The sequence below is a fragment of the Rhipicephalus microplus genome, chromosome 8 (genome assembly GCF_043290135.1).
Source record: "Rhipicephalus microplus isolate Deutch F79 chromosome 8, USDA_Rmic, whole genome shotgun sequence".
Classification (NCBI taxonomy): Eukaryota; Metazoa; Arthropoda; class Arachnida; order Ixodida; family Ixodidae; genus Rhipicephalus; species Rhipicephalus microplus.
In genome coordinates, this window is record NC_134707.1 from 47,178,379 (window position 1) to 47,187,503 (window position 9,125).

A 9,125-nucleotide genomic window follows, 5' to 3' on the forward strand; every position below is an offset into this window, starting at 1 on the left:
TGTTGCTCTGGGCCGAATTGAAGTTAGACAACGAATCACTCGGGCAACTTTCTAGGTTTCGTCCAAGTTGTTCTTAAAAAACTGTAATGTGTATTCTCTAGTCAAAAATGTATCTAGCGCAGGCGCGTACTTATTTTACGTTAGGTATGACAAGTGCCGGTGGCACAGTAGTATCGGCGCATATTTTCTGGCCCATAGGTCACCGGTTCAGAGCCAGCTGCAGCGGTTACATTTAGATGCAAGCGAAATGCTAAGGTCCCATGTACTATACTATGGCAGTGAACAATAATGAACAGCCAACAGTCGAAACTTCCGGTGCCCTCGACTACACCCACCTCATATTCATACGGTGGATTTCACATGATAAACCACAAACTCCATGAAGCGAGCTATTCACCCTGATATCTTTGAGTGGCACCCTCTCAAGCGTGTCGTCATTGTGTGGACTCTATGCGCGTGATCCAGCATATGAAGATAGCTGGACGCTGCTGGCCGTTGGGTCAGGTCCAATTCGCTTGTAAATGACAAAGCGAATTCACAAAAGCGATCACACTGGATGTGTGATTGCTCCACGAACTCGAGCAAAGTTCTCCTCATGAGCAGGCCAACAGTCGATTGCTGCTGGCGTCGTATGCCAATCGTCAACTTCTACGCCTCCAGGTATGGCGAGGGATTTTCGTAACGATTGTTTCGATAACTGTCTGGAGATTTCCGCTTCAACATCTATGATTTTATTGCAATACCCTGTTTTTATACAGCGTGTTGCGCTTGTTCCGTTGTAAAGTGTGCACTCAGGTAAAGTTTTATTGTTCTTAATCATAAGCACATAAGAGAGGATCTGTGATGTCCCTTAAATCAATAAATCGACCATCTGAGGCAACACCCTTTTATTATAATTGTACTTACCAGCTGCTCTGTAAGTGCATCGTGATTAAAGCTTATGAAGGCAACGACATTCTTGGAAACGCGAGGAGTCAGTGAATGCATGACGGTGTAATAAAATATTCGCATGTGCTCTCATGTGCTTTTTAGAAGCATACTTTAATCGCTATGATTATAAATAAAATTTTCCGACTCGTTTGTTGTCCTATAAGTGTACACTGATGAAATCTAGTTTAATTGTGGGAAGGTAAATCAATACAAGTGTTTATTGTCTGAAAGTTGCAATAAGATGTATCTGTAATAAAAAAGCTTGTCATAGTTCCGTATATTCCGTATTATTAGAGTAAGGTAGACAATAGCAGCAATGCCAAAGGTACCAGCAACAAGTTCGAAAATACTTTTTATGACTTCTTATACGTTTTTAGCACTTTTCTCCCAACTGTACTATCGCGACCTTAATACACACCAATAGTGAAGCGCGTGGCCCAAACATTAGGCCAGGTTGGGCACGCGCAGTCGAACAATCACCACTCGACGGCGCTGCTTTCAACGTAGACGCATACAGGCGTTTTGGACACAGCGTTTTTATTGACCTCACACCGGAGGGCTAACCATCATATTGCTGTCGCCTATGTAAATCCGATGAGAATGAGATGACAAGCAGAAATTGTCTGACTAAACAGAAGGCTACAGTGAGACTATAAAAGGCTACACCGAAAACAATGTAGTGAAAATTAGCAATCACTTCGAAGTATTTCCTGAAGAACCAGAGGTGATCATGGTTGAAGAAACACAAGGCTTCTTGGCAAAACTGTATCCTTTTACGGTTAAAGGTGGCAAACAGTCCCAGACTAAGCAGCCACAGTAAGCTGAATCCCAGCTTAAATCAGATAATAGCAATGATGACAGTGACGCTTGGATAGACGCGCTGGCTTAGAAAATGGCGAGGCTATGCAAACACAAATAATTGGAAATTATGCGGCATCCTAAAACAGGACCTACACGCAACAAATCACCAAGTGCGCAGTGCAAGTCAAGCCAGCATCCTACCTGACAAAACAGGTCAATCAATCTGTTCGGGCAGTATAGTTTCAGATTAGCTTGCTAAACTGGAGGTCCCTTATACAGGATTGCTTGCATCATGACTAACTTTTCGCAGCAGCTGTCACGTGATGGAATTGTTCAGTGGGTTTGTCGAGGCTTAAGCTCCAAGCTGAGAGAAATAAAGACAATCTTAAATACAAGCTACGTGTGTGTGCACTACTTATTAAAGAGCATAATAAGCTGTGCTCCCTCTGAGATTTCAATGGGTGTCGTAGCGCATTTATGAAAGATAGATGTTGTACGACTATGCACTCGGCTCCGAGAAAAGCCGCAGTGTACGCGTCATCACACAATCCTCAAACAGTGACTAATAGAGAAGCATTCTTTATTGACAATTCAGAAGTTGTTTGTGTACTGACACGACAATTGAAGACTTTTGTCATTTTATTCTTTTTCTATGCTAGACCACAGCGCACACGTCTATACTGAAGGTGAATGGTGCGTCTTCGTTCTACGTACCTGGGGATTGCTACCCTTGTACTTGATTATTTCAATGCTCCTCATACAGATTGGGGATACAAGCACAATTCCCGAAGAGGACGTCGAGTAGAAAACATCATCACTGATGCCACGTTTACACTGCTATAACCGTCACGCTGTGTCTACCTGTTCTATACGCACAGCATAGGGAACGCATGCTCCAGACTTGACGTGGTGGTTAGCTTCGGTAACGCCACAGTGGCGGAGTGGAGCTGGATGCGTGGGGTAGTGACCACATGGCAATCGCGATTGTTTTGAATAGAACATACATAGAGGAAATTCAACAATTCGTAGTGATCACACATTGGAATGAGTTTCGGGAATCATCAAGTACCCAACAATCCCTCGGAAATTCTTCCTGCTTTGCAAGAATTGCTCCGCAGTAACACAATCGTGATCCCATAGACGAAGTACAACCTCCACCGGATCTCGCTCTTTTGCAACTTTAAGTGAACTGACATCAGGCAGAACTGTATGCGTTGAAGAATCCCGTAGTACTAGGTAGCCGTGCACATAAGAACCATATGGCAGCAAAGGCACGTCGTCACGAAACGCAGCTTTCTCCACGACAGTGGTATGAGTGGTATGAGAAGCTTGGATCTGGCATGTGAAACAGAGCCCTTTAGCGCACGTTCCATTCAATGGAACGCGGTCACAAGCAACACGACCCTGGAGCGAGCGTTAGGTTGTCGACTTGAAGTTCGCCACAATAATTAGCTGAGCAAGCTGCAAGTACATTTTTTTCCGAACTATGGCAGCACATCATTTATAACGTGTCCCTTGATTGACGAATTTGACCCAAGTGCCGAATCTGACATATCCAATATTTTCGGCATGGCCGCAGTTAAAACTTCTCACGAAGGATTGCGACCTGGTCCCGATGGTGTTCCCTACAAAGTTTTCCGTTTTCAAGAACATGGAAGTTGAATCAATTGAAGCTGTACGGCTCACTAATAATAAAATTGGCCTCGTATCAGCATGTTAAACCGCAAATGTCGTCAAAAGACGATGGCCTTGCGCCTTGAGAGAGTGAACAAAACGTTTATTTGATGTTCTGCGCAAGAAAATCGGTGAATGGTATTCTGGAGGTGATGCGTTAGAGTGTCTCGAGAGTGCAGTGGAGGCGAACGAGTGCATCAAGTCACGTCACACGTGAGACATGAGTGCTTTCTGGCAGTTATCCTGGAAAAAGGGGCACGCGTTGTGCGCACCCGTCTCTGAGGTGATAATCTGTATAACGAAAGACGATGGGTAGTTGCCACCACCATGTCGTCTTAGCAAAGCGTTTGAAACACTTGCCGTTTCGTGGAAGCGTTGCATGGACAGCGCTGCGTTATAAAGGCTACGATCCTTAAAATACTTATGAATTTTTCTTCTAGTAAAAAATACACATACATAATATTGACTTGTTATTATGGTGCCCAGATATGCGCAATATTGGTTTTTAATTGACAATCGCACAAGTATGAAAGCTGAACCTTGAGCAATATTGGTGGGTGCTGTGGATTGGGTCGGCCGCTTGGGGTATCGTTTGGTTACTTTGCTGCGCTTAGGGAACCGTCATAGGTAGACAAACAGACAAATCTACAGACATATACCCCGAAATATCAAAATTTCTGCTTCGAAGGTCCCCAATAAAGAGTATCGTCTTTAAAAGTATGGGAGACAAGGTACATCCCATGCGATGCGAAAGATTCAGTTGTCGTTCCAATTCCAAAACCAGGAAAGTTTCATGATAGCCTTGAAGCTTTACGTCCTATTTCATTGACAGCTGCTCCGTGCAAGTTCGCTGATGGTGACCATGCGGGTTTTCTGGTAGCTTGAACGACATAATAAGTACCATCCAGCTCAAACCAGATTCTGTTCTCATTTGGAGACTGAAGATGGTTGTTCTATCTTGTTGGACGACATTTTACAAGTCTCTCTACACAGCCACACAGTATGCATGGTTGTAACAACTGACGTAACGAAAGCTTGTGATAACGTAGATCATGAAGTGATTATTTCCAGCTACCTTGAGCTGGGTCTTCCACCACGGCTAGTATTATTTATTTGCTCTTTCCTTCACAACCGCAAATTTGGGATAAGAGGAGATGGAAAGCATTAATGTTGCTTCACGTCCAACAGAAGTGTGCCACAAAGATCACTTCTGTCTCTTTTTCTGTTCACTGTTGCTCTATTTGTGCTAGTTTGGCAACTACACCGAATTCCGGACGTTAAGCTCATGATATACGCTGATAACGTGACTACGTGGTCGGTGCATAAAGAAGACTCCTGGCAGGCACAACAGCCTCAAAAAGCTATTGACGTACTTCAGAACTACAATAGAAACGCAGGTTTGGACATGTCCACCCAAAAATCAATGTTCTGGTGAATAAAAAGGTAGTACGCAGAAAGGTCAAGCTGTGCCCTTTAACCATTACACTTGGTGCAGCAACCATTTCTGGGGCTTCGGAGGTCAGCATTTTAGGCCTTAATATGCGCCAGTCTGGCAGTAGTGCGTGCTAGCTTCACAAATTCACACAGAGTTCCACAAAAACGCTCCACCTGATCCGCCGCATTGCATGAAAAGCAGCTGGAGCTCGTTCAGACACAGCAGTTCTGCCACCAGGAATTTGCGCCAGGTGCAATTTCAACGGCTAATTTTGGCGAATATAGCACAGTTGCGAAATCTAAACAATGATGAATTGCGCACAGCAACAGCGTCAACCCCATAACTCCCATATCATTTATACAAGAGCATGACGAGATAAACACAGTCACAGACTCAAGTTTCGCAACGACAAAAAACCGTACAATCAAAACGCAACTTTCTCCAGTTGTTGTTCCGTTGCATGCGCACTATCAACGCGGCTTTCGCGTTGACAACCAGCCCGATTCTAATCCTCCCTGGGAATTCACCACCATCACATCTAAGAAGACAACAAAGTTATGGCGCAGCAACACATAATCTACAATCGAGGAACGCTTAAGCTCCATGCGCTGATACCTGAAAAGTATATACAAGTGCTACTATCCTACAAGACAGCGGTAGGGTATCATTCCTCAGTACTACGAATAAGTTAGTAAACAGTTACTCACTGTAAACTGTAAACAGATGGGAGCCCAAAGAAGTTCACAAGACTATGATTTTCTGCTAGGCAATTTTTAAGATGAACATCAATACAGCTACTTCCATCAAGGTACATTGGATTCAAAGCCACGCTGTGAATCCAAACAATATTACTCCTCACCAGCAGGTACAATGTCTTCCAAGTATAGAGTATCCAGCTATTTTTCTCCCTCAATCGCTCACCTCACTCCGTTCCCACAAAAATATCCTGGGGTAGGGTACACGCGCACTTATCCCACCGTCTGTCAGCTCTCTCCACCCTCACCTTATTAGGGTGGAGGAAGTCGTGCTTAGGACGCTTTGGGCAGGGTGGCCCTTACTTCGACTGTTATATAACCATGAAACTGGTCACATTTAACAGTTTCATGGTGATGCGCGTTCGTATTGTACCTTTCCAGTGATGCAAGAAGATGCATATTACTTTATAGGAACATGCTAAGGGTTACAATCGGAGTGCTCCCATCACCTCCTGCAAGATGACCTTCGCTACAGCAACACCAGTTATGACCGCTGAAAGAATGACAACACATTCCACAAGAGACTACTTCATTTCATACACAACAACGGGCTAACGGCGCAAATTTACACACATACACGCAAAAAATATGCCCGAAAGGCAAGTCTTTGTCGCAACAACAAAAAAACTGATCATTATTGCGAGGCGCTGTTATGTTTCAGTCACGCTAACTGTCGTCGGCGAGGCGTAGTCTGCAAGAACTGCACCGAAGTGGCGTTCTCACTACTCGGGAGAGGTTGACCCTATCCAAAAAACAACTGGTTGATCCCTCCGTCACATGAATCGGTAAAACATGAAAGTAAAAGGTGTTCTTACAGAAGCAGCCAAATGTTTAGAGCTTGCGCGCAGTGTCTTGGTGTTCGACAGCTACAGCACTCCTTAAATGGGCCGCCGAATGCTGGCTCCAAAAGGAAAATGCGAAACCACCGGCTTCCACACGCACCAACTAGTTGACGTCATCATAAGTAATGCCAACACCTCCTAGAAAAACCATGCCTGAAATGTCGCTCTCTTTTCAATGGGGAGCCTCCTGCCAGCACGCAATCTCGGAGGCCATGCCTTCTGCCTTTTGTTGCGACCGACCACAGCGTGAGAGCGCTCGCCTCCGTACTGCTCTGTCACGTGACATTACGGCTGCTCGGAGGCAACTGTGAGAGCATTGCTGTGTTCGCAGCGGGTGGCCGTCGAAACGCTCGCCTTCGTACCAAAGAAGGAGGGTAAAATCGGAGGGTAGGGCAGCGCGTTCGTGGCTCATGTTCCAGGCATAAGTTTTTTCGGAGGCATTGGTATTGCTTTGTTCATACAGCAACAGGGAACTCTTCAGTACTTGCGAGTGCGTACAATTGGAACCACCGTCAGCGTCTTTGCCATACGCAATCGGAGTTAAGTTGAACTTTCCAGGTGACGTCATCTTAAGCAGGGTTCTTGTGGGACGTGGATCGCGTATGGCAGACGCCGATGAGCACCTCTTGCGCGTGCTCAATATGCCGTAGGGCTCCGCGTTCGTCGATAGGCAAAGCATCTATACTGGTCTACTCGGGCTAATGATATAGGTAGCGCGTGTGCCTGCCGATGGTGCCGCATTGTCGTTGTAAAGCTACCGTTTCACGACCCCTTTATTGTGGATGCATTCACGTTGACGCTTAGTGATACATCGCCATCTTGACGACTAACATCTATCATTAACTAAAAAACAAGCCTTTGTGGCCTTACACGTTTGTGGTTGTTGTAGTAGTTGACGGTGAGATCAGAATGAGAGAAAACTGTGTGACAGCCAGAAGAGCGTGGGTTATTCGACGCCAAACTTGGGCTAAGGTCACTCACTCGAGGCGTATTTAAAGTAACACCACTGCCCGCCCTGAGTAAAACGCAATGCGCGTCGTTTTCAAATACGAAGCATTTCTTTGCGTACTGCAAGCACATTTGGTGTCTATCTATCTATCTATCTATCTATCTATCTATCTATCTATCTATCTATCTATCTATCTATCTATCTATCTATCTATCTATCTATCTATCTATCTATCTATCTATCTATCTATCTATCTATCTATCTATCTATCTATCTATCCATCCATCCATCCATCCATCTATCTATCTATCTATCTATCTATCTATCAATCTATCTATCTATCTATCTATCTATCTATCTATCTATCTATCTATCTATCTATCTATCTATCTATCTATCTATCTATCTATCTATCTATCTATCTATCTATCTATCTGTCTGTCTAGCGGCTTACGACTTTTAGCTCTCCTGGCCGTTTGGATAATGATATCGCTGCCAAACTTGGTATGACTTAGCATGACTGTATGACGAGCAAATATAATTTGTCATAACAAGAAAATCATGACACGTATGTCATGAATGTCACACAAAAACTTTTATCTATTTCTGTTGATGAGGCAGCAAACTGAACCATGTGCACCACTGCTCGTCTTTTATTCGGCATCCATAGTACGTGTAACAAGTTTTAGTATGAGCTCGTTCATTCAATCTTAGTGGCCTGCAATAAGCGGCCTCCCAGTGAACCCGTCCGCTTTATTTTAACAGCGAACATTTACCCCACAAATCCTGACATGCTTACAATGGCGTGCGAAGGACTGGTTTTCCTGATGCTCATGTGTCGCTTATGCACTCGAAGTTTTGCTGATCTGAACAAAATTTGTGGTGCTTAGCATCCAAAGCAGCGTAGACTTTTCTTAGCTCGTTACCGGGATGCTTGTACTTCCAGGCAGGATATTTCGACGTCACCAGGTCCAATAAGTTACACTACCAACTCCGGGGCTTTATTCGTACCGCGATGATGTTCACATAGAGACAGTATATTAAATGTTGACATCCTGTAATAGTGGGAGCCCTCTGTAGAATCAAGACTAGATGATAATACAGCTAGTGGCATAGGAGCATCAAGCTAGGCAATCGGTAGCAGAAGAACCGAATAGCGTCCTCCTATTTACAGGTCTTTGCAGCGCGTTCTTCATCCTTGCTTTTGTATAGGGGTGTGTACGTAGTTTTTATAATATGGCCTTAAAGCATGTCAAAACTGTTGACGGGGCTTTGTTGCAGCGCCGATGTGCGAGCACTGCATTTAGATTCAGCCTTTTCTGAGGGTTATATATTAAATTTTGCTGGCAAATTTTTCTGTTGTGTCTAATGATTGCTTTTGCATTTAGGAAAACCATCTAAGAGTCTTGTTCATAGGCATCGCTACGTGCATTGTACAACACGACCACAGGGCATTTATATGTTGCAGCCACATATTTACTGGAGTACTGATTGACTGATGCTTTTTCAATGTCCGGCCTTTTCTGTGAGGTATCCTACTTCACTGAAGCTTTCAGTTGTGCCCAAGCTTCACTTTCATATTCAAAAAAGCGTCTAGAATCCATGTAGAAAAGCAGTGCTTTCAGCAATATTTTATTCTATTTTGCCAGTTACTTCTGTGGCAGCTGTGGTCTGTTCTCACTACTACGTAACAATACTGAACAACAGAAAGTGCAATGACGACACAAAACAAAAAAACA